This window comes from Scyliorhinus torazame, chromosome 24 (assembly GCF_047496885.1).
Source record: "Scyliorhinus torazame isolate Kashiwa2021f chromosome 24, sScyTor2.1, whole genome shotgun sequence".
Lineage (NCBI taxonomy): Eukaryota > Metazoa > Chordata > Chondrichthyes > Carcharhiniformes > Scyliorhinidae > Scyliorhinus > Scyliorhinus torazame.
In genome coordinates, this window is record NC_092730.1 from 43,433,646 (window position 1) to 43,454,803 (window position 21,158).

The following is a 21,158-nucleotide window of genomic DNA, read 5'->3' on the forward strand; positions in this document are numbered from 1 at the left end:
CACTGGAAAGTGAAGGACAATTTAAACCTGCAATTCTGGAAGAAAGACAGATTTTGCGCTGTTGTATTCTTTGTGGAGAATTACAGAACAACGAGATCTAGGGGTACAAGTTCGGAGCGCCTTGTAGGTAAAGTCGCAGGTGGGCAGGGTGGTGAAGAAGCCATTCAGCAGGCTCGGTTTTATTGGTCAGGATATTGAATATTGACGCTGTACAATACATTGGTAAGAGCACACACGAAATACTATGTTCAGTTCTAGTCACCCTATTATGGGAAGTATATTGGTAAACTAGAAAGAGTCCCGAAGAGATTTACGAGGATGCTACCAGGACTTGGTCCCCTGGGTTATAAGGAGAGACTGGACAGGCTTGGATTTTTCCCCTGGAGCGTCGGAGGCTTCGAGGTGAACTGATAGAGTCTATAAAACAATGAGGAGCATAGATCAGGCAGATAGTCAACATATTTTCCCAAAGGTAGAGGAGCCTAAAGGGCATAGGTTTAAGGTGAGAGGGGAGAGATGCCAAAGAGACCAGAGAGGATTTGCTTTCACGCGGATGGCGGTGAGCATCCGAAATGGGCTGCCAGAGGCAGTGTAGAATCGGTACAATGTTTTCCTGTAAAATACAATGAGATATTTACCTGGGCAGGGTGGATATTGAGGGACATGGATCAAATATGGGCAAGTGGGACTAACATGGTGATAGAAACTGGGCACCATGGACAAGCTGGGCCGAAGGACCTGTTTCCATGCTGTAAACATCTATGACCCTGTGACTTTATGGAGGAAGTGTTCAATCACACAGATCAGGTCAAACGCAGTCACACTCTGCTGGGATTGATCTAAGCTACAGAGTGTGAGGATGTTTAGCTGAACAAACCGGAATGCTTGAAATATTTTACGGTTCCGTGGTATCACTGACAAGAGAAATAGTTAACATTTCAGATCCTGACCTTTCATTGGAACGACCTGTTCCTCTCTCCACAGAAGCTGCCGGATCAGCTGAATATTTGCAGCATTTTCTGTCTTTGTTCCAGATTTGCAGCATCCGCAGTATTTTCCTGTTGGGCCAAAGGACAATGAGTTGCCTTTCCTGCACTGAGGGTTATTGCAGGTCTCTCTGGCTGTGGTTTTCACTGATTATCCATCTTTGGGACCATTATTAGTCAATAGGACTGCCGTTTGTGGAGGGTTTCTGAAATCCTGTCAGGGAGCTGGAGTTAAAGTACACGGAGCCCTTACTCAATCTAAATGTAGGGCAGAACAGTCTCGAGGTGCTCAACGACCAGCCCAGTTTGTTTGTTCCTGTGAATACAACAGGATATAAACATAGACAGCTGCAAACACATGTTGCATTTCATTCATAAAGTCATCGAATCAGACAGCAGAGAAATGGCCCTTCAGCCCATCGCATCTGTGCCGGTCAAAAACAACCATCGAACCATTCTCATCCCATTCCCCAGTACTTGGAACATCGCCTCGTGTACCCTGGGATCGCAATTGCCCATCTAAACACTTCTTAGATATTATGAGGGTCTCTGCTCCACCAGCCTTTCAGGCAGCGAGTTCCAAACTCCCGCCTCCCTCCAGGGAAAGAGGTTTTCCAACAAACGGTTTCACAAGAAAAGCCTCTGCAGTCAGGAGCTGAAAAGGGAGCGATGACCCCTCTGTCATCTTGTACTCTGTGCCGCTATTAATAAAGTCATGACACTGTTTGATTTATAAACGACTCTTACAGCCTGCCCTGTCACCTTCAATGATTTGGACACATGTCCCGCTGTTCCTGCACTCTTTCTTGGAAATAGACACTTTATTTTATATTGTTCTCTTCTGTTCTTCCTACAAAAATAAATCACTTCATTCCTTGTCTGCTACATGTCCTCCCATTGCACCAACCTGGCTGTGTCCTTCCGGAGTTTTAGTAGAATTTCTGTCGCGCTTTTTTACAACCATAGGGCGGCCCAAAACATTTCCAGGCAATGAAGTAGTTTTGAAATGTCGTCACTGTGCGAATTACTGAACTTTTGAACTGCCTGTTGGACAACTACAGAAATCCTCATATGGGGATGAGAAAGCGTTGCAGGTGTGGCTCTGTGGCGCAACGGATAGCGCGTTGGACTTCTAGTCGCTGACGTGATGAGACATTCAAAGGTTGTGGGTTCGAATCCCATCAGAGTCGGATTTTCGGTTTGAAGAAATCAGTAACAGGTTTATCAATGTTCCGAGATCAGTGTAACTGCCGTCCCGAACTTCAGGGGGAGATTTCTCACTTACCAGACTGGAGTTTCGATTCCATTCCATTCCCAGACCTTTCTCTTTCCTTGTCCTCTTGCTCATTTGCACTTTTCATTGTTCCATCAATGGTGGCCGCGTCTTCAGCTGTCTGAGCCTTGAGCTCTACAATTCATTCTAGAAAAATCTCCAGCTGTCTCTCCGCCGTCCAAGTGCAAAATGAATGAATGCAATTAGAAGCAAAAGACAAACAAACGGACGGGCAAGACACACTCCAAACAAAATGGAGAGAGATTTTATAATCTAAAATTACTGCGCTCGATGTTGAGGACGGAATTCTGTGGGAGGCTACTTAAATGTTGAGGTGGTTTTACTCGAGTTTCCGTTAATCTATATTGGAACACGGATGACCAAGGACAGAAAGGTGAGAGTGGGCAGGTGGAGAATTGAAATGACAAGTGGCAGGAAACTCAGAGTCAGGATTGTGGATTGACAGAGATTTCTCAAAGCGGTCACAGACTGTTATTTGGCCTGTTGAAGTCGATGAGACCAAATTGTGGCAGCAAATACAGGAGCTTAAACTGAAAAGCACAAGTGTCTCACTGGTTCACTTGGGATGAGTGTTTTGGGCCCTTGGATAATGAGGAGGCAGGAGGTAAAAAGGCAGGAGTTGCATCTCCTGCACTTGCAAAGAAAGTTGCAGATAGAAAGTGAGCGGATATTGGCGGTGGAGCAGCGGTGCGGAGGGGATTGTCCCTTCAGTCTGGTGAATGGGGAGAGCAGGGGAGGGTGTTTTTGATGATGTCATAAATGGTCCCTGGAATACGGAGACTGACGGGCTGCAAGGTGAGAACAAGCGGCACCAAATCAGTTCAGCTCGACTTACACAGGACACAACAATGTCAGTAACGGAAAGATCTTTTGGGATAAGAGCAAGAGTTTTGCAACATCGTTCACTTTTATTTCCATTTCCCACCTTAGCCGCTTTTCCTACAAATGTTGGCAGCGGTTGGACTTCCACCCGCATCCTCGAAGAGACTGAAACCTAAACCCATCTCCTCAGACCGCTCGGCCTCGCTATCCGAAAGGTTCATTGTTTCTGATACTGATGACTGGTGATTGGCATCTTGCTGTTTATCAGCTGAGTCCAGGATTTCACATTGAGAGAGAAGGAAATGATCCAATCACAGAGCTGGAACGCTGCTTCCAGTTTTCTCCCCACAGATGCTGTTTCATTTCTGAGCGTTTCCAGCATTTCCTGTGTTTATTATTTATGATTTTCAGCATTTGAAGTAATTTGCTTTGTGATTTGTGAACATTCTGAGCTGAGTTCAGGGGACTCGGTTTCCAAAATATTTTAAAAGTTATTTGACGGGATGTGGGTGTCGCTGAATCCGTCAACATTTATTGTCCAATATTAATTACCCTTAAGAATTTGGCGGTGACGTGAATCTTGAGCCACTGCAAGTCCATGTGGTGTATGTACACACACAGTGCTGTTAGGGAGGGAGTTCCGGGATTGTGAACCAGCCACAGAAAGGGTGATATATTTCCCAGGATGGTGTGTGTCTCGGAGTGGAACTTGCAGGTGGTCGCTGTTTCTCTGTATCTGCTCCCCTTGTGTTTCCAGGTGAGAGGTCCCGCGGGTTTGGATGGAGCCTCACGGAGGAAAAGTCAATATTAGGGGTGGGATTCGAACACACGCCTTCAGAAAAGTCTGCGACCTGAACACTCGGCCACACTGGGAAAAACATGGGTAACAGCAAATTCCTGCGGATGCTGGAATCTGAAACGAAAGAGAAAGTGCTGGAAAATCTCAGCAAGTCGAGCAGCATCTGTAGGGAGAGAAAAGAGTTAACGTTTCGAGACCAATGACTCGGCTTTGACAAAGGGTCATTGGACTCGAAAGGTTAGGTCTTTTCTCTCCCGACAGATGCTGCCGGACCTACTGAGATTTTCCAGCATTTTCTCTTCCGGCCACGCTGACACACTGATGTGATCAACCGGTGAAGTGGGGATTGGGCCAAGCCGACTCGATGAGCCTCCTCTTGCACTGGAGGGGCTATGTGATAACTTAAACATGGTGAAAGCGGCAGCATCCGGACACAAGGACAAGGTAAGGTCTCAGGCCAGAGCAAGTGTCCTATGTGATGACACACAGAACATCAGAATTAAATTGGAGAAATACATTTATGGTGGACTCGTGCCATCTGGAGGCTGAACGGTAGCAGTGCGACACGGATACATTCATTCAGGAGCATTTTAAATTGGAGGGAAATAAGCTACGCAGAGATTTCGTCAGTGAGCGTTGGTGGTATAGTGGTGAGCATAGCTGCCTTCCAAGCAGTTGACCCGGGCTCGATTCCCGGCCATTGCAGTAGTAATTTGGAAGCGAACTTTTGCGCGACTTCGTGAGTTTCAAACCGAGAAAGAGAAACAGTTTCTAACTCAGAATGTCGGCGCAATTAGGGAGTGGAGTGAAATAAGTAACTTTCTCATCATTTTTAATATTGTTTCAATATGGACAGTGTTCCACTATTCACCCACAAGCCGTCAAACAACAGCTAAAAGCCGCAGCTTTTTCACTTCACCCTCATGAAGTGGACCAAACAGAGACACAACAGACACGTCACAGACCAGGATGGGATTTGAAGCCACGTGTACAGAGCACAATGGATTATTGTGCATCACCTTAACCACGTGGTACAGCTGCTTTACTTCAGGGCCCTTTAATAACCCTCAATCTAACTTCCTTGAGTTTGTTTCGCACAGTTGCTGATGTACAGAACACAGTCAAAGTGTAAATAAATAAAAATAATCTCTGAATTAATTTGCGCTTGCGGCGCAACGGGAGCGCGCCTGACTCCAGGTCAGAAGGTTGCGTTGAAATCACATCAGGCGTAAGGAACTTTTCTGCAGCCGGTTGCAGGAATTTCTCTCTGTGTGGGAATGTTCTCGAAATGACTCCATTCAAAAGCACGATGCAGGTAATATATTTCATATTTACCCGCTTGAGCAAATTTCTCAAATATCAGGAGACTCAAAGTCGTCCTGTTGAAGCAGAATGACAGTGAGTTCAGGAAGAAATGTTGACAAACAACAGCAATTTCTTTCTGCTCACTGTACACAGTTATAGTGATCTGTATTAAACAGCAGGAGCGGGAACCGCAGTCCGCAGTCTTCACCTTCACGGTGAGTCTGAATTTCCGTTTGGGGGTTTCAGAGAGAGTGGATGTCATTCCGGAAACTGAAGTCACTTTTCCTGTGAATGGAGGCGGATAAAGAGCCCTGGCCGACCTGAGAGTCCCCGAGCCTCCATGAATCTTCACAGCTCACAGGGTGAAGGGCTTTTCCACTTTGAAAATGACCATGTCCGGCAGCTGGAGCTTTCCCTTGTATTTTCTGGGATCTGGGAAAGAGCGGATCATCAAAAAACAGAAATGAAACACAAATAATCGCAGTATTTTTTCACGTGGGCGAAACATCAGCTCAGATGTTACAGCCGGTGGCCGCGTGGCCTAATGGATAAGGCGTCTGACTTCGGTGGTTCTATTGATGATGTGGAGATGCCGGCGTTGGACTGGGGTGAGCACAGTAAGAAGTCTTACAACACCAGGTTAAAGTCGAACAGGTTTGTTTCGATGTCACTAGCTTTCGGAGCGCTGCTCCTTCCTCAGGTGAATGAAGAGGTATGTTCCAGAAACATACTATCATCTATTGATGATATCAGACGATTGCAGGTTCGAGTCCTTCCGCGGTCGTTTTATACAGAAATCCGGTGGAACTTGTGCTGACAATCCAGTTTTCCCTCCTCTCTCATCTAGTCTTTCGTTTACCCCCGAATGAATCTACAATATCTGATTGATTTGGATAAAGAATTGAATAAAATATTATGTATCAATCGGCTCAATACAATTCTGTGGAGGGAATTCTAATGTCTTCAGGAAGATGGTTACAGCCATAGATGTTTCAGCATGCACACTTGCCCTTCGGCCCAGCTTGACCATGCCGCCCAGTTTCTATCACGAAGCTAGTCCCACTTGCCCGCATTTAGCCCACATCCCTCTATATCCACCCGGGGGGGGGGGAGGGTCTTGACAGGATAAATGCTGAGAAGCTGGTTCACCATGTGGGAGGGTCTAGGACCAGAAGGAATAATCTCAGAGTAACTGGCCGCCCATTTCCACCAGAAATGAGGAGTAGTTTCTTCTCTAGGAGTATAGAGCATCTGTAGAAATGTTTGTATGAACCGAATATGGCTGTAGAGGGTGAATCATAGAATCATAGGCGTTTACAGCATGGAAACAGGCCCTTCGGCCCAACCAGTCCATGCCGCCCAGTTTTTACCATTAAGCTAGTCCCAGTTGCCCGCACTTGGCCCATAACCCTCTCTACCCATCTTACCCATGTAACTATCTAAATGCTTTTTGAAAGACACAATTGTACCCGCCTCTACTACTACCTCTGGCAGCCCATTCCAGACACTCACTACCCTCTGAGTGAAGAAATTGCCCCTCTGGGCCCTTCTGAATCTCTCCCCTCTCACCTTAAACCTATGCCCTCTAGTTTTAGACTCCCCTACCTTTGGGAAAAGATGTTGACTATTTACCTTATCTATGCCCCTCATTATTTTATAGACCTCTATAAGATCACCCCTAAGCCTCCTACGCTCCAGGGGAAAAAGTCCCAGTCTATCCAGCCTCTCCTTATAACTCAAACCACCAAGTCCCGGCAACATCCTAATAAATCTTTTCTGCACTCTTTCTAGTTTAATAATATCCTTTCTATAATAGGGTGACCAGAACTGCACACAGTATTCCAAGTGTGGCCGTACCAATGTCTTGTACAACTTCAACAAGACGTCCCAACTCCTATATTCAATGTTCTGACCAATGAAACCAAGCATGCCGAATGCCTTCTTCACCACCCTGTCCACCTGCGACTCCACCTTCAAGGAGCTATGAACCTGTACTCCTAGATCTCTTTGTTCTATAACTCTCCCCAACGCCATACCATTAACTGAGTAGATCCTGGCCTGATTCGATCTGCCAAAATGCATCACCTCACATTTATCTAAATTAAACTCCATCTGCCATTCGTCGGCCCACTGGCCTAATTGATCAAGATCCCGTTGCAATCCTAGATAACCTTCTTCACTATCCACTGTGCCACCAATCTTGGTGTCATCTGCAAACTTACTAACCATGCCTCCTAAATTCTCATCCAAATCATTAATATAAATCACAAATAACAGTGGACCCAGCACCGATCCCTGAGGCACACCACTGGTCACAGGCCTCCAGTTTGAAAAACAACCCTCTACAACCACCCTCTGCCTTCTGTCGTCCAGCCAATTTTGAATCCAATTGGCAACCTCACCCTGGATCCCGTGAGCTTTAACCTTCTGCAACAACCTACCATGCGGTACTTTGCTAAAGTCCAGGTAGACAACGTCTACTGCACTGCCCTCATCTACCTTCTTGGTCACCCCCTCAAAAAACTCAATCAAATTTGTGAGACATGATTTTCCACGCACAAAGCCATGCTGACTGCCCCGAATCAGTCCTTGCCTCTCTAAATGCTTGTAGATCCTGTCTCTCAGAATACCTTCTTGCAACTTACCTACTACAGATGTTAGGCTCACCGGTCTGTAGTTCCCAGGCTTTTCCCTGCTGCCCTTCTTAAACAAGGGCACAACATTCGCCACTCTCCAATCTTCAGGCACCTCACCTGTGGCTGCCGATGATTCAAATATCTCGGTTAGGGGACCCGCAATTTCCTCCCTAGCCTCCCACAACATCCTGGGATACATTTCATCAGGTCCCGGGGATTTATCTACCTTGATGCGCTTTAAGACTTCCAGCACCTCCTCCTCTGTAATATGCACACTTCTCAAGACATCACTATTTATTTCCCTTAGTTTCCTAACATCCATGCCTTTCTCCACCGTGAATACCGATGAGAAATATTCATTCAGGATCTCACCCAACTCTTGTGGCTCTGCACATAGATGTCCTTGTTGATCCTTAAGAGGCCCGACTCTGTCCCGAGTTACTCTTTTCCCCTTTATGTATCTGTAGAATCTCTTTGGATTCTCCCTTGCATTATTTGCCAAAGCAATTTCATGTCCCCTTTTTGCCCTCCTGATTTCCCTCTTAACTCTATTTCGACAATCTCTATACTCTTCAAGGGATCTACTTGATCCCAGTTGCTTATGTACGTCATATGCCTCCTTCTTCTTTTTGACCAGAGTCTCAATATCTCGAGTCATCCAGGGTTCCCTACTTCTACCAGCCTTGCCCTTCACTCTAAAGGGAATGTGCTTACCCTGCACCCTGGTTAACACATTTTTAAAAGCCTCCCATTTACCAGCCGTCCCTTTGTCTGCCAATAGTCTCCCCCAATCTACGTCTGCAAGTTCCTGTCTGATACCATCAAAATTGGCCTTGCCCCAATTAAGAATTTTAACTCTTGGGCCAGACCTATCATTCTCCATAGCTATCTTAAAACTAATGGAATTATGGTCACTTGTCCCAAAGTGATCCCTCACTAGCACTTCTGTCACTTGCCCTTCCTTATTTCCCAAGACGAGGTCAAGTTTTGCCCCCTCTCTAGTCGGTCCATCCACATACTGAATGAGAAATTCCTCCTGAATACACTCAACAAATTTCCCTCCATCCAAGCCCCGAATGCTATGGCTGTCCCAGTCAATGTTGGGAAAGTTAAAGTCCCCTACTACTACCACCCTATTATTCTTGCAGCTATCTGTAATCTCGTTACATATTTGCTCCTCAATTTCCCGCTGACTATTTGGGGGCCTGTAGTACAGTCCTACCAAGGTGATCTCTCCCTTCTTATTTTTCAGTTCCACCCATATAGACTCAGTGGGCGAACCCTCGGATATATCCCCTCTAAGTACTGCCGTGATGTTCTCCCTAATCAAAAACGTCACTCCCCCTCCTCTCTTACCTCCTGTTCTATCCTTTCTATAGCATCTGTACCCCGGAACATTGAGCTGCCAGTCCTCCCCTCCCTCAGTCATAGCTATAATATCCCAGTCCCATGTGCCCGTCCATGCCCTGAGTTCATCCGCTTTGCCCGTCAGGCCCCTTGCATTGAAATAAATGCAGTTTAATGTAGACCTTCCTTGCTCTCTGCCCTGCTTTCTCTGGTCATGCTTTACACACTCTCCCTTCCTGCCTTTTGTTTCTGTCCCCACTGACTTCCTACATCGGTTCCCATCCCCCTGGCACATTAGTTTAAACCCTCCCCAACTGCACTAGCAAACACCCCCCCGAGAACATTGGTTCCAGTCCCACCCAGATGCAGACCGTCCGATTTGTACAGGTCCCACCTCCCCCAGAATCGGTCCCAATGTCCCAGGAATTTGAAACCCTCCCTCTTGCACCATCTCTCAAGCCACGTATTCATCCTAGCTATCCTGTCATTCCTACTCTGACTATCACGTGGCACTGGTAGCAATCCTGAGATTACTACCTTTGAGGTCCTACTTTTTAGTTTAACTCCTAACTCCCTAAATTCAGCTTGTAGGACCTCATCCCGTTTTTTACCTATATCGTTGGTGCCTATATGCACCACGACAGCTGGCTGTTCACCCTCCCCCTCCAGAATGCCCTGCAGCCGCTCCGAGACATCCTTGACCTTTGCACCAGGGAGGCAACATACCAACCTGGATTCTCGTTTGCGTCCGCAGAAACGCCTGCCTATTCCCCTTACAATTGAATCCCCTATCACTATAGCTCTGCCACTCTTTTTCCCGCCCTTCTGTGCAGCAGAGCCAGCCACGGTGCCATGAACCTGGCTGCTGCCACCTTCCCCTGGTGAGCCATCTCCCCCAACAGTTTCCAAAACGGTAAATCTGTTTTGGAGGGAGATGACCGCAGGGCATCCCTGCACTGCCTTCCTACTCTCCCTCTGTCTGTTGGTCACCCTTTCCCTATCTGCCTCAGTAATTTTAATCTGCGGTGGGACCAACTCACTGAATGTGCTTTCCACAACTTCCTCAGCATCGCGGATGCTCCAAAGTGAGTCCATCCGCAGCTCCAGAGCCGTCAAGCGGTCAAAGAGGAGCTGCAGTTGGACACACTTCTTGCAGATGAAGGAGTCAGGGACACCAGAAGGGTCCCTGACTTGCCACATCTCACAAGAGGAGCATGACACGGGTCTGAGCTCTCCTGCCATGACTTAAACCTGAAGTTAAATTTCAACTACACTACACAGCTAAGAGAAAGTCAAAGAGAGAGAAATCACTTACCAGTTACAAGCCAATCACTTACCTGCTGGCTGTGATGTAATTGCTCCAGAGACTCCCTCACAGCTCTGCTTCTCTGCACCTCCTTCAGGTGAGCACCAAATTCCCTTAACTAGTTAATTAATTTACTTAATTAATTTGATTTTTTTTTTTTTGTCACTCCCCTCTTACCCTAACTCAGCCTTACCCAAACTCAGATACACTCTGTTTGCCTTCAGCACTCCGTTTCTATAGGCACTTCAGCCACACCCTTTGTATCCTTCCTGATTTACAGTCAGCCAATAGGCCTGCTCCCAAAACTGATCTCTCTCCCGAACAGCTGACCTGCAAGGTAAGGAAGTGGTTAATCAGTACTTACCTCACCCACGGCGCGCCCTTTTAAACTGTCCCCTCTGCCTCGCAGCTCCCGCGCTTTTTGAAACTCCCGCGCTGTTTCCAAGGTCCCGGCTCCCTCTCTCTCCCGAACAGCTGACCTGCAAGGTAAGGAAGTGGTTAAGCAGTACTTACCTCACCCACGGCGCGCCCCTTTAAACTGTCCCCTCTGCCTCGCAGCTCCCGCGCTTTTTGAAACTCCCGCGCTGTTTCCAAGGTCCCGGCTCCCTCTCTCTCCCGAACAGCTGACCTGCAAGGTAAGGAAGTGGTTAAGCAGTACTTACCTCACCCACGGCGCGCCCTTTTAAACTGTCCCCTCTGCCTCGCAGCTCCCGTGCTTTTTGAAACTCCCGCGCTGTTTCCAAGGTCCCGGCTCCCTCTCCCTCCCGAACAGCTGACCTGCAAGATAAGGAAGTGGTTAAGCAGTACTTACCTCACCCACGGCGCGCCCTTTTAAACTGTCCCCTCTGCCTCGCAGCTCCCGCGCTTTCTGAAACTCCCGCGCTGTTTCCAAGGTCCCGGCTGCCTCTCTCTCCCGAACAGCTGACCTGCAAGGTAAGGAAGTGGTTCAGCAGTGGGTCAGTTAATTTGTTGAAGGCTGCCACAGACAGATTTTTTTAAAATTTAGAGTACCCAAACATTTTTTCCAACTAAGGGGCAATTTTGCAACCAATCCACCGGCCCTGCACATCTTTTGGTTGTGGAAGCGAAACGCACCCAAACACAGGGAGAATATGCAAACTCGACGCAGATAGTGACCCAGGGCTGGGATCGAACATGGCCCTTCGGTGCCGTGAGGCAGCTGTATAAACTACTGAACCACCGTGCTGCCCTTGAGACAGATTTTTAATCAGTAAAGGAAAGCAAGGATTATGGGGATAAGGCGGGATACTGGGTTTGAGGATTATATCAGTTCAGACATAACCTCTTTGAATGGTGGAGCAGACACGATTGGCCGAATGGGCCACTTCTGCTCCTCCGTCTTACAGTGTAATGAGATCTTCTGATGAACTTGATTTCACGGCTGGGCGGCCGGTTCTGGAAAGACAAAATCTGCCAGCAGTGCCCCAGATGAAGCTGGCGTCTGTTTTGGAGTTTCTGAAGCCGCAAGTTTTCATGGTGCCAAACTCCTGCCCAAAACTGGTGTCGTGATTTAAATCGATTATCAGACAGAGGATGAGGAATATCGGTATAGAGAATGGTGCAAGAAGATTCACTCCTCAGTGCATTCCAGACCCGAAGCACTCGTTGTGCAAAAGTGCTTCTTTTTCAAACATCACAGCTGCTTCCTTTGCAAATCAACGGAAATCTGTGCCCTCTCATTCTTGCTCTTTTTACTCGGGGGAACTGTTTCTCTCTAGTTACTCCGCCTAGCCCCCTCCTGATTTTGAACATCTCCATCATATCTCCTCTCTGCCTTATGCTCTCCAAGGAGAACGTTCCCAATATCTCCAATCTAGCCTCCTAAATGGAATCAATCCTGTAAACCTCTTCTGCACGCTGCCCAATACGTCCACAGCCTTCCAATATTGTGGCTCCCAGAGCTGTGCAAAATATTCCATCTGATGTCTAACTGGTGCCTTGTACAGATTCAGCATAACCTCGTTGCTCTTATTCTCTTTTCCACTCGTAAATAAGCATAAGATTTGCTTTATTACCTGCTCTCTCCACCTGTCCACCTTCAATGATCTATCCACATACACACCCAGCTCTGTCTGCTCCTTCATCCCATAAATAGTTGAGGGGCAGCACGGTAGCATAGTGGTTAGTACTATGGCTTCACAGCGTCGGGTCTCAGGTTCGATTCCCGCTTGGTGTTCTCCGTGGGTTTCGGCTGGGAGCTCCGGTTTCCTCCCACACTCCAAAGATGTGCAGATTAGGTGGATCGGCCATGCTAAATTGCCCTTAGGTTAGATGGGGTTGCTGGGATGTGGGGATAGGGTGGAGCTGTGGGCTTCATGGGGGTGCTCTTTGAAAAACCGGTGCAGATTCTATCGTCCGAATGGCCACCTTCTGCACTGTAAATTGTGTGATTCTATACTTCCCTACCGAAATGCATCATCTCACACGTCTCCAGATTGAAAATCATCTTTTGTTGTTTGAAGTTCTAGACTGTCCGCGTCTCAGTTTTCAAAATTTCCAAGTCTGTACCATCCCCAAATTTGAAACTGTTCCCTGTACACCATGATCTACAAATTGTTATATATCAGGGAAAGCAAATGTTCCAGTAGGAACCCATGTGAAACACTACAAACCTTCTTCCAGTCCGAAAAGTCTCTATTGACCATTATATTCTGTTTCTGATTATTCAACCACATTTATATCCATATTGCTACTGTCCCTTTTATTCCAGGAGCGACACATTTCGCTAATTCTGTGCAGTTTTGGTTTCCTTATTTAGGGAAAGATGTAAATACGTTGGAAACGGTTCAGGAAGGTTTCCTCGATTGGTGGAGATAATCCTACGAGACAGGATATACTCCCATTTGGAAGCAAATGGACGTATTAGTGAGAGGCAGCATGGTTTTGTGTCTCACTAACTTGATAGAGATTTTCGAAGAGGTCACAAAGATGATTGATGCAGGTAGGGCAGTGGATGTTGTCTATATGGACTTCATTAAGGCCTTTGACAAGGTCCCTTATGGTAGAGTAGTATAAAAGGTGAAGTCCCACCGGATCAGGGGTGAGCTGGCAAGGTGGATACAGAACTGGCTAGGTCATAGAAGGCAGAGAGTAGCAATGGAAGGGTGCTTTTCTAATTGGAGGGCTGGGACTAGTGTTGTTCTGCAGGGATCAGTGCTGGGACCTTTGCTGTTTGTAGTGTGTATAAATGATTTGGAGGGAAATGTAACTGGTCTGATTAGCAATTTTGCAGATGACACAAAGGTTGGGGGAATTGCAGATAGCGACGAGGTCTGTCAGAGGATACAGTAGGATTTAGCCCGTTTGCCGACTTGGGCGGAGAGATGGCAGATGGAGTTTAATCCGGACAAATGTGAGGTAATGCATTTTGGAAGGTCTAATGCAGGTAGGGAATATCAGTATTGAAAGTCAGAGCGATGTATGTCTACAGGTCCAGAGGTCACTGAAAGGGGCAACACAGGTGGAGAAGGTAGTCAGAACGGCATACGATATGCTTGCCTTCATTGACCGGGGCATTTAGTACAAGAATTGGCAAGTCATGTTGCAGCTGTGTAGAACCTTAGTTAGGCCACACTTGGCGTATCGTGTTCAATTCTGGTCGCCGCACTACCAGAAGGATGTGGAGGCTTTCGAGAGGGTGCAGAAGAGATTTACCAGGATGTTGCCTGTTATGGAGGGCATTAGCTATGAGGAGCGTTTGAATAAACTCGGTTTGTTCTCACTGGAACGACGGACGTTGAGGGGCGACCTGATAGAGGTCTACAAAACTATGAGGGGCATAGACAGAGTGGATAGTCAGAGGCTTTTCCCCAGGGTAGAGGGATCAATTACTAGGGGGCATAGGTTTAAGGTGCGAGGGGCAAGGTTTGGAGTAGATGTACGAGGCAAATTTTTAACACAGAGGGTAGTGGGTGCCTGGAACTCGCTACCGGAGGAGGTGGTGGAAGCAGGGACGATAGTGATATTTAAGGGGCATCTTGACAAATACAAGAATAGGATGGGAATCGAGGGATACGGACCCAGGAAGTGTAGAAGATTTTAATTTAGTCGGGCAGCATGGTCGGCACACGCTGGGAGGGCCGAAGGGCCTCTTCCTGTGCTGTACTTTTCTTTGTTCTTTGTTGGTCTTTGAGCGGGTTTGCTATTGAGGAAAGGTGAGACAGACTGCACTTGTTTCCAGTGGAGATGTGAAGTGTGACAGTTGATCAGATTGAAGTACAACAGATTTTGAATGGTCTTGACAAAGTGGACGTGGAAAGGATGGCACTGCTTGTGGGTGAGAGCAGAACTACTGGGCAGCGAATAACAAGCAATTAACACGGTTTCGATTCCCGGCCATCGCAATAATGGTTTGATCGGAAGCGTTTGCGTGATTTCGTGGGTTTCACACTGAGGAAACAGAGCTGGAAGAAGAGGCTGGAGGGAGGACTCCGGGTAAAATTCCTCTTCTCTTGTAGTAAATAGTCTGGATGGATTGTTCACATGCGTCCGAGAGTGGAAACTGGGATCTCCGCTCTTATTCTGGTTTATTATTGGATATTGTTAAATATCCTTATTGCCCCTCTGTGGGATATTCCATAAGACCATAAGACATAGGAGTGGAAGTAAGGCCATTCGGCTCATCGAGTCCACTCCGCCATTCAATCATGGCTGATTTCAACTCCATTTACCCGCTCTCCCTCCATAGCCCTTAATTCCTCGAGAAATCAAGAATTTATCAACTTCTGTCTTAAAGACACTCAACATCCCGGCCTCCACCGCCGTCTGTGGCAATGAATTCCACATACCCACCACTCTCTGGCTGAAGAAATTTCTCCTCATCTCTGTTCTATAGTGACTCCCTTTAATTCTAAGGCTGTGCCCCCGGGTCCTAGTCTCCCCTGCTAATGGAAACAACTCCCTTCATCCACCCTATCTAAGCCATTTATTATCTTGTAAATTTCTGTTAGATCTCCCCTCAACCTCCTAAACTCCAATGAATATAATCCCAGGATTCTCAGACGTTCATCGTATGTTAGGCCTACCATTCCTGGGATCATCCGTGTGAATCTCCGCTGGAACCGCTCCAGTGCCAGTATGTCCTTCCTGAGGTGTGGGGCCCAATATTGCTCACAGTATTCTAAATGGGGCCTAACTAATGCTTTATAAAGCTTCAGAAGTACATCCCTGTTTTTATATTCCAAGCCTCTTGAGATGAATGACAACATTGCATTTGCTTTCTTAATTACGGACTCAACTTGCAAGTTTACCTTTAGAGAATCCTGGACTAGGACTCCCAAGTCCCTTTGCACTTCAGAATTATGAATTTTGTCACCGTTTAGAAAATAGTCCACGCCTCTATTCTTTTTTCCAAAGTGCAAGACCTCGCACTTGCCCACGTTGAATTTCATCAGCCATTTCTTGGACCACTCTGCTAAACTGTCTAGATCTTTCTGCAGCCTCCCCACCTCCTCCATACTACCTGCCCCTCCACCTATCTTCGTATCATCGGCAAACTTAGCCAGAATGCCCTCAGTCCCGTTATCTAGATCGTTAATATATAAAGAGAACAGCTGTGGTCCCAACACTGAAGTTATATTCTTGGAAGTTATTATATAAACTTTTCCTCTTCTCGCTGTTAAAGGATTTTCAAACATTGAAACACTCCTGGTTCTATCTTTACCAAATGCCATGACTGTGTTAATAAAACATAACCCATTCCAATCAGTGGAGATGTGATGTTGGCACCAATAAAACTCACGCACCACAGCAACAGGACTCTGTTTCCCGCCGAGAGAGTCGATTGAAGAGCTTCCAATTTCGTTACTTTGAACTTCACAGTGATGTAATGCTGTCTGCTTCATTCCCGGGACAATTTTCCGGATCACACTGGAAGCAACACTTTGATTCTAATTTACTGAAAAGAAAATGCGGATGTGCTGGGGAAGAGCGACTTGTTTACTTTTGGTGTGAGTGAGAATAAAAATAGCAGAGGATGGTTTCGAAACATCGACCTCTGGTTTATGGGCCCAGCAAGCTTCCGCTGCGCCACTCTGCTCTTTAGTTCCACCGTGTCCACAATTGCTGTTCTGTGCCAGCCAGATAACTATTCACTGCCTCCATTTTTTCCTTCAATCAAGAACCCACGTGTTGTGAAGCTCACTCTGGCAGGACAATAACACGGATCATCAGCACGTCTGTAACAGACAGAGGACAGAGAAAGACACACCGAAAAGCAGGAAGAGACTATCAGGACAAACACACAATGACACACAGAATAGGTGCCGAGCAAACCAGCAAGATATTGAGATAGAACAACTAACTATTTAGTAAAATGTGTTTTCTGTTTTACAATGATAGGCCCCGTTTGTAAATATATATCCTGCTGTGCAATTGTGCTCTCCGTTGTGTAACCGTGCTCTCTGATGTGTAACTGCAAACTCTGATGTGTAACAGTGCTCCCGGCTGTGTAACTCTGCTCTCTGCTGTTTAACTGTGCTCTCTGCTGTGTAACTGCACACTCTGCTGTGTAACTGAGCTCTCTGCTGTGTAACTGTGCTTTCTGCTGTGTAACTGAGCTCTCTGCTGTGTTACTGTGCTTTCTGCTGTGTAACTGAGCTTTCTGCTGTGTAACTGAGCTCTCTGCTGTGTAACTGTGCTCTCTGCTGTGTAACTGTGCTCTATGCAGTGTAACAGAGCTCTCTGCTGTGTAACTGAGCTCTCTGCTGTGTAACTGTGCTTTATGCTGTGTAACTGTGCTCTCTGCTGTGTAACTGTGCTCTCTGCTATGTAACTGTGCTCTCTGCTGTGTAACTGAGCTCTCTGCTGTGTAACTGAGCTCTCTGCTGTGTAACTGAGGTCTTTGCTGTTTAACCGTGCTTTCTGCTGTGCAATTGAGCTACCTGATGTGTAACTGCACTCTCTGCTGTGTAACTGTGCACCCTGATGTGTAACTGCACACTCTGCTGTGTAACTGTGCTCTCTGCTGTGTAACTGTGCTCTCTGCTGTGTAACTGTGCTCCCTGCTGTGTAACTGTGCCCTCTGATGTGTAACCGTGCTCTCTCCTGTGTTACTGTGATCCCTGCTGTGTAAGTGCACACTCTGCAAGTGCACACTCTGCTGTGTAACTATGCTCTCTGCTGTATAACTGTGCTCCCGGCTGTGTAACTGTGCTCTCTGCTGTGTAACCGTGCTCTCTGCTGTGTATCTGCACACTCTGCTGTGTAACTGTGCTCTCTGCTGTGTAACTGTGCTCCCTGCTGTGTAAGTGTGCTCTCTGCTGTGTAACTGCACGCTCTGCTGTGTAACTGCACACTCTGCTGTGTAACTGTGCTCCCTGCTGTGTAACTGTGCTCCCTGTTGTGTAACTGTGCTCTCTGCTGTGTAATTGAGCACCCTGCTGTGTAACTGCACACTCTGCTGTGTAACTGTGCTCTCAGCTGTGTAACTGTGCTCTCTGCTGTGAAGCCGTGCTCTCTGCTGTGTAACTGTGCTTTCTGCTGTGTAACTGTGCTCTCTGCTGTGTAACTGCACACTCTGCTGTGTAACTGTGCTCCCTGCTGTGTAACTGTGCTCCCTGCTGTGTAACTGTGCTCTCTGCTGTGTAATTGAGCACCCTGCTGTGTAACTGCACACTCTGCTGTGTAACTGTGCTCTCAGCTGTGTAACTGTGCTCTCTGCTGTGTAACTATGCACCTTGCTGTGTAACTGCACACTCTGCTGTGTAACTGTGCTCTCTGCTGTGTAACTGTGCTCTCTGCTGTGTAACTGCACATTCTGCTGTGGAACTGCACACTCTGCTGTGGAACTGCACACCCTGCTGTGTAACTGTGCTCTCTGCTGTGCAATTGAGCTGTCTGATGTGTAACTGCACTCTCTGCTGTGTCACTGTGCACCCTGATGTGTAAATGCACACTCTGCTGTGTAACTGTGCTCTCTGCTGTGTAACTGTGCTCTCTGCTGTGTAACTGCACACTCTGCTGTGTAACTGTGCTCTCTGCTGTGTAACTGTGCTCTCTGCTGTGTAACTGTGCTCTCTGCTGTGTAACTGTGCTCTCTGCTGTGTAACCGTGCTCTCTGCTGTGTAACTGCGCTCTATGCAGTGTAACTGTGCTCTCTGCTGTGTAACTGTGCTCTCTGCTGTGTAACTGTGCTCTCTGCTGTGTAACTGTGCTCTCTGCTGTGTAACTGTGCTTTCTGCTGTGTAACCGTGCTCTCTGCTGTGTAACTGCGCTCTATGCAGTGTAACTGTGCTGTCTGCTGTGTAACTGTGCTCTCTGCTGTGCAACTGTGCTCTCTGCTGTGTAACCGTGCTCTCTGCTGTGTAACTGCGCTCTCTGCTGTTTAACCGTGCTTTCTGCTGTGCAATTGAGCTACCTGATGTGTAACTGCACTCTCTGCTGTGTAACTGTGCACCCTGATGTGTAACTGCACACTCTGCTGTGCATCTGTGCTCTCTGCTGTGTAACCGTGCTCTCTGCTGTGTAACTGCCCTCTCTGCTGTTTAACCGTGCTTTCTGCTGTGCAATTGAGCTATCTGATGTGTAACTGCACTCTCTGCTGTGTAACTGTGCACCCTGATGTGTAACTGCACACTCTGCTGTGTAACTGTGCTCTCTGCTGTGTAACTGTGCTCTCTGCTGTGTAACTGTGCTCCCTGCTGTGTAACTGTGCCCTCTGATGTGTAACCGTGCTCTCTCCTCAGTCCCGTTATCTAGATCGTTAATATATAAACAAACAATGACACAAACACACAGTGACACACAGAATAGGTGCCGAGCAAACCAGCTAGATATTGAGATAGAAAAACTAACTATTTCGTAAAATGTGTTTTCTGTTTTTGTGCTCCCTGCTGTATAACCGTGCTCCCTGCTGTGTAACTGTGCTCCCTGCTGTGAAACCGTGCTCTCTGCTGTGTAACTGTGCTTTCTGCTGTGTAACTGAGCTCTCTGCTGTCTAACTGAGCTCTCTGCTGTGTAACTGTGCATCCTGCTGTGTAACTATGCTCTCTGCTATGTAATTGTGCTCCCGGCTGTCTAACTGTGCTCTCTGCTGTGTAACTGAGCTCTCTGCTGTGTAACTGAGCTCTCTGCTGTGTAACTGAGCTCTCTGCTGTGTAACTGAGCTCTCTGCTGTGTAACTGAGCTCTCTGCTGTGTAACTGTGCTCTCTGCTATGTAATTGTGCTCCCGGCTGTCTAACTGTGCTCTCTGCTGTGTAACTGAGCTCTCTGCTGTGTAACTGAGCTCTCTGCTGTGTAACTGAGCTCTCTGCTGTGTAACTGAGCTCTCTGCTGTGTAACTGAGCTCTCTGCTGTGTAACTGAGCTCTCTGCTGTGTAACTGTGCTCCCTGCTGTGAAACCGTGCTCTCTGCTGTGTAACTGTGCTTTCTGCTGTGTAACTGAGCTCTCTGCTGTCTAACTGAGCTCTCTGCTGTGTAACTGTGCATCCTGCTGTGTAACTATGCTCTCTGCTATGTAATTGTGCTCCCGGCTGTCTAACTGTGCTCTCTGCTGTGTAACTGAGCTCTCTGCTGTGTAACTGAGCTCTCTGCTGTGTAACTGAGCTCTCTGCTGTGTAACTGTGCTCTCTGCTGTGTAACTGAGCTCTCTGCTGTGTAACTGCGCTCTATGCTGTGTAACTGTGCTCTCTGCTGTGTAATTGTGCTCTCTGCTGTGTAACTGTGCTCCCGGCTGTGTAACTGAGCTCTCTGCTGTGTAACTGAGCTCTCTGCTGTGTAACTGAGCTCTCTGCTGTGTAACTGTGCTCTGTGCTCTTTAACTGTTCTCTCTCTGTCCTGGAACCGTGACTCTGCCGGGGACAGATCTTCACTGTGGTTGTGTCAAACCATTCCCTGTTGTGTAAATGTGTTCCCAGTTGTGGAAATATGATCCGTCTGAAGCAGAACCTTTCTCCGCCATTACTGAGACTAAATTTCAATTCTAGATTTATTAAATCTTGTCACGAAAGGTGAGTTCAGGCCTCTGGATTCCCAGTCCAGCGACATAACCTTCTGTTCCTGTTATCAAAACAGTTCGTTGATCTCAACATTCTCAATACTGAGAAGTCGTGGCGCCAAATCTAATGTTTTTTTTCCCACGCAGATTCAATCCCTACTCATCGAAAGACTGGGACACCGTTCATCGCATTACTGCAATCCCGCGTGTCTGGTTTTACAATGCTTTCTATAGAACGAATTGGCAGTACAGATATAAGCTGCGATGGCCGAGTGGTTAAGGCGTTGGACTCGAAATCCAATGGGGTTTCCCCGCGTAGGTTCGAACCCTACTCGCAGCGAAATAACGGCAATATTGGAGCCATTTGTTCGAAAAATGATGTGTTGTTTTCATCATTCAATGTTTTCTGTTGAAATGTCATTACAGAAGAATCTTCTTGTGCCCTGAAGCTGTGTTTCTCATTCTGCTTTCGCACTGAATTTTCTGATTTGTCAGGACAAGATCACCACTTCAGTAACGTTCATATTAACTTCATCAGGAACCAGAATTGTGAAAATTCACAAAGCAATGTGAAATTTATTTTTGTCACATCTTTTGCCAGAATTTATCATATGTCAGAATTTTTAATGTCTCTTATTGTGAAACTGACCAGCCGAACTGAAAGTTCTAAATAAAGCAGCGCAACAAATTGAAGGCTTGTCAACAGC

General features: G+C 46.9%; 3 non-coding genes across 3 annotated transcripts; all 3 read left to right on the top strand.

Moving 5' to 3' along the window:
* The first annotated feature begins 2,084 nt into the window (after positions 1 to 2,084).
* Positions 2,085 to 2,176, top strand: trnar-ucu (transfer RNA arginine (anticodon UCU)). The gene is given in 2 exon segments: positions 2,085 to 2,121; positions 2,141 to 2,176. It is a non-coding gene; the product is annotated as a tRNA-Arg (tRNA).
* Positions 2,177 to 4,534: 2,358 nt separating this feature from the next.
* trnag-ucc (transfer RNA glycine (anticodon UCC)) lies at positions 4,535 to 4,606 on the top strand. The gene has a single exon. It is a non-coding gene; the product is annotated as a tRNA-Gly (tRNA).
* A 16,103-nt stretch (positions 4,607 to 20,709) lies between these two features.
* Positions 20,710 to 20,791, top strand: trnas-cga (transfer RNA serine (anticodon CGA)). The gene has a single exon. It is a non-coding gene; the product is annotated as a tRNA-Ser (tRNA).
* Positions 20,792 to 21,158: the final 367 nt, after the last annotated feature.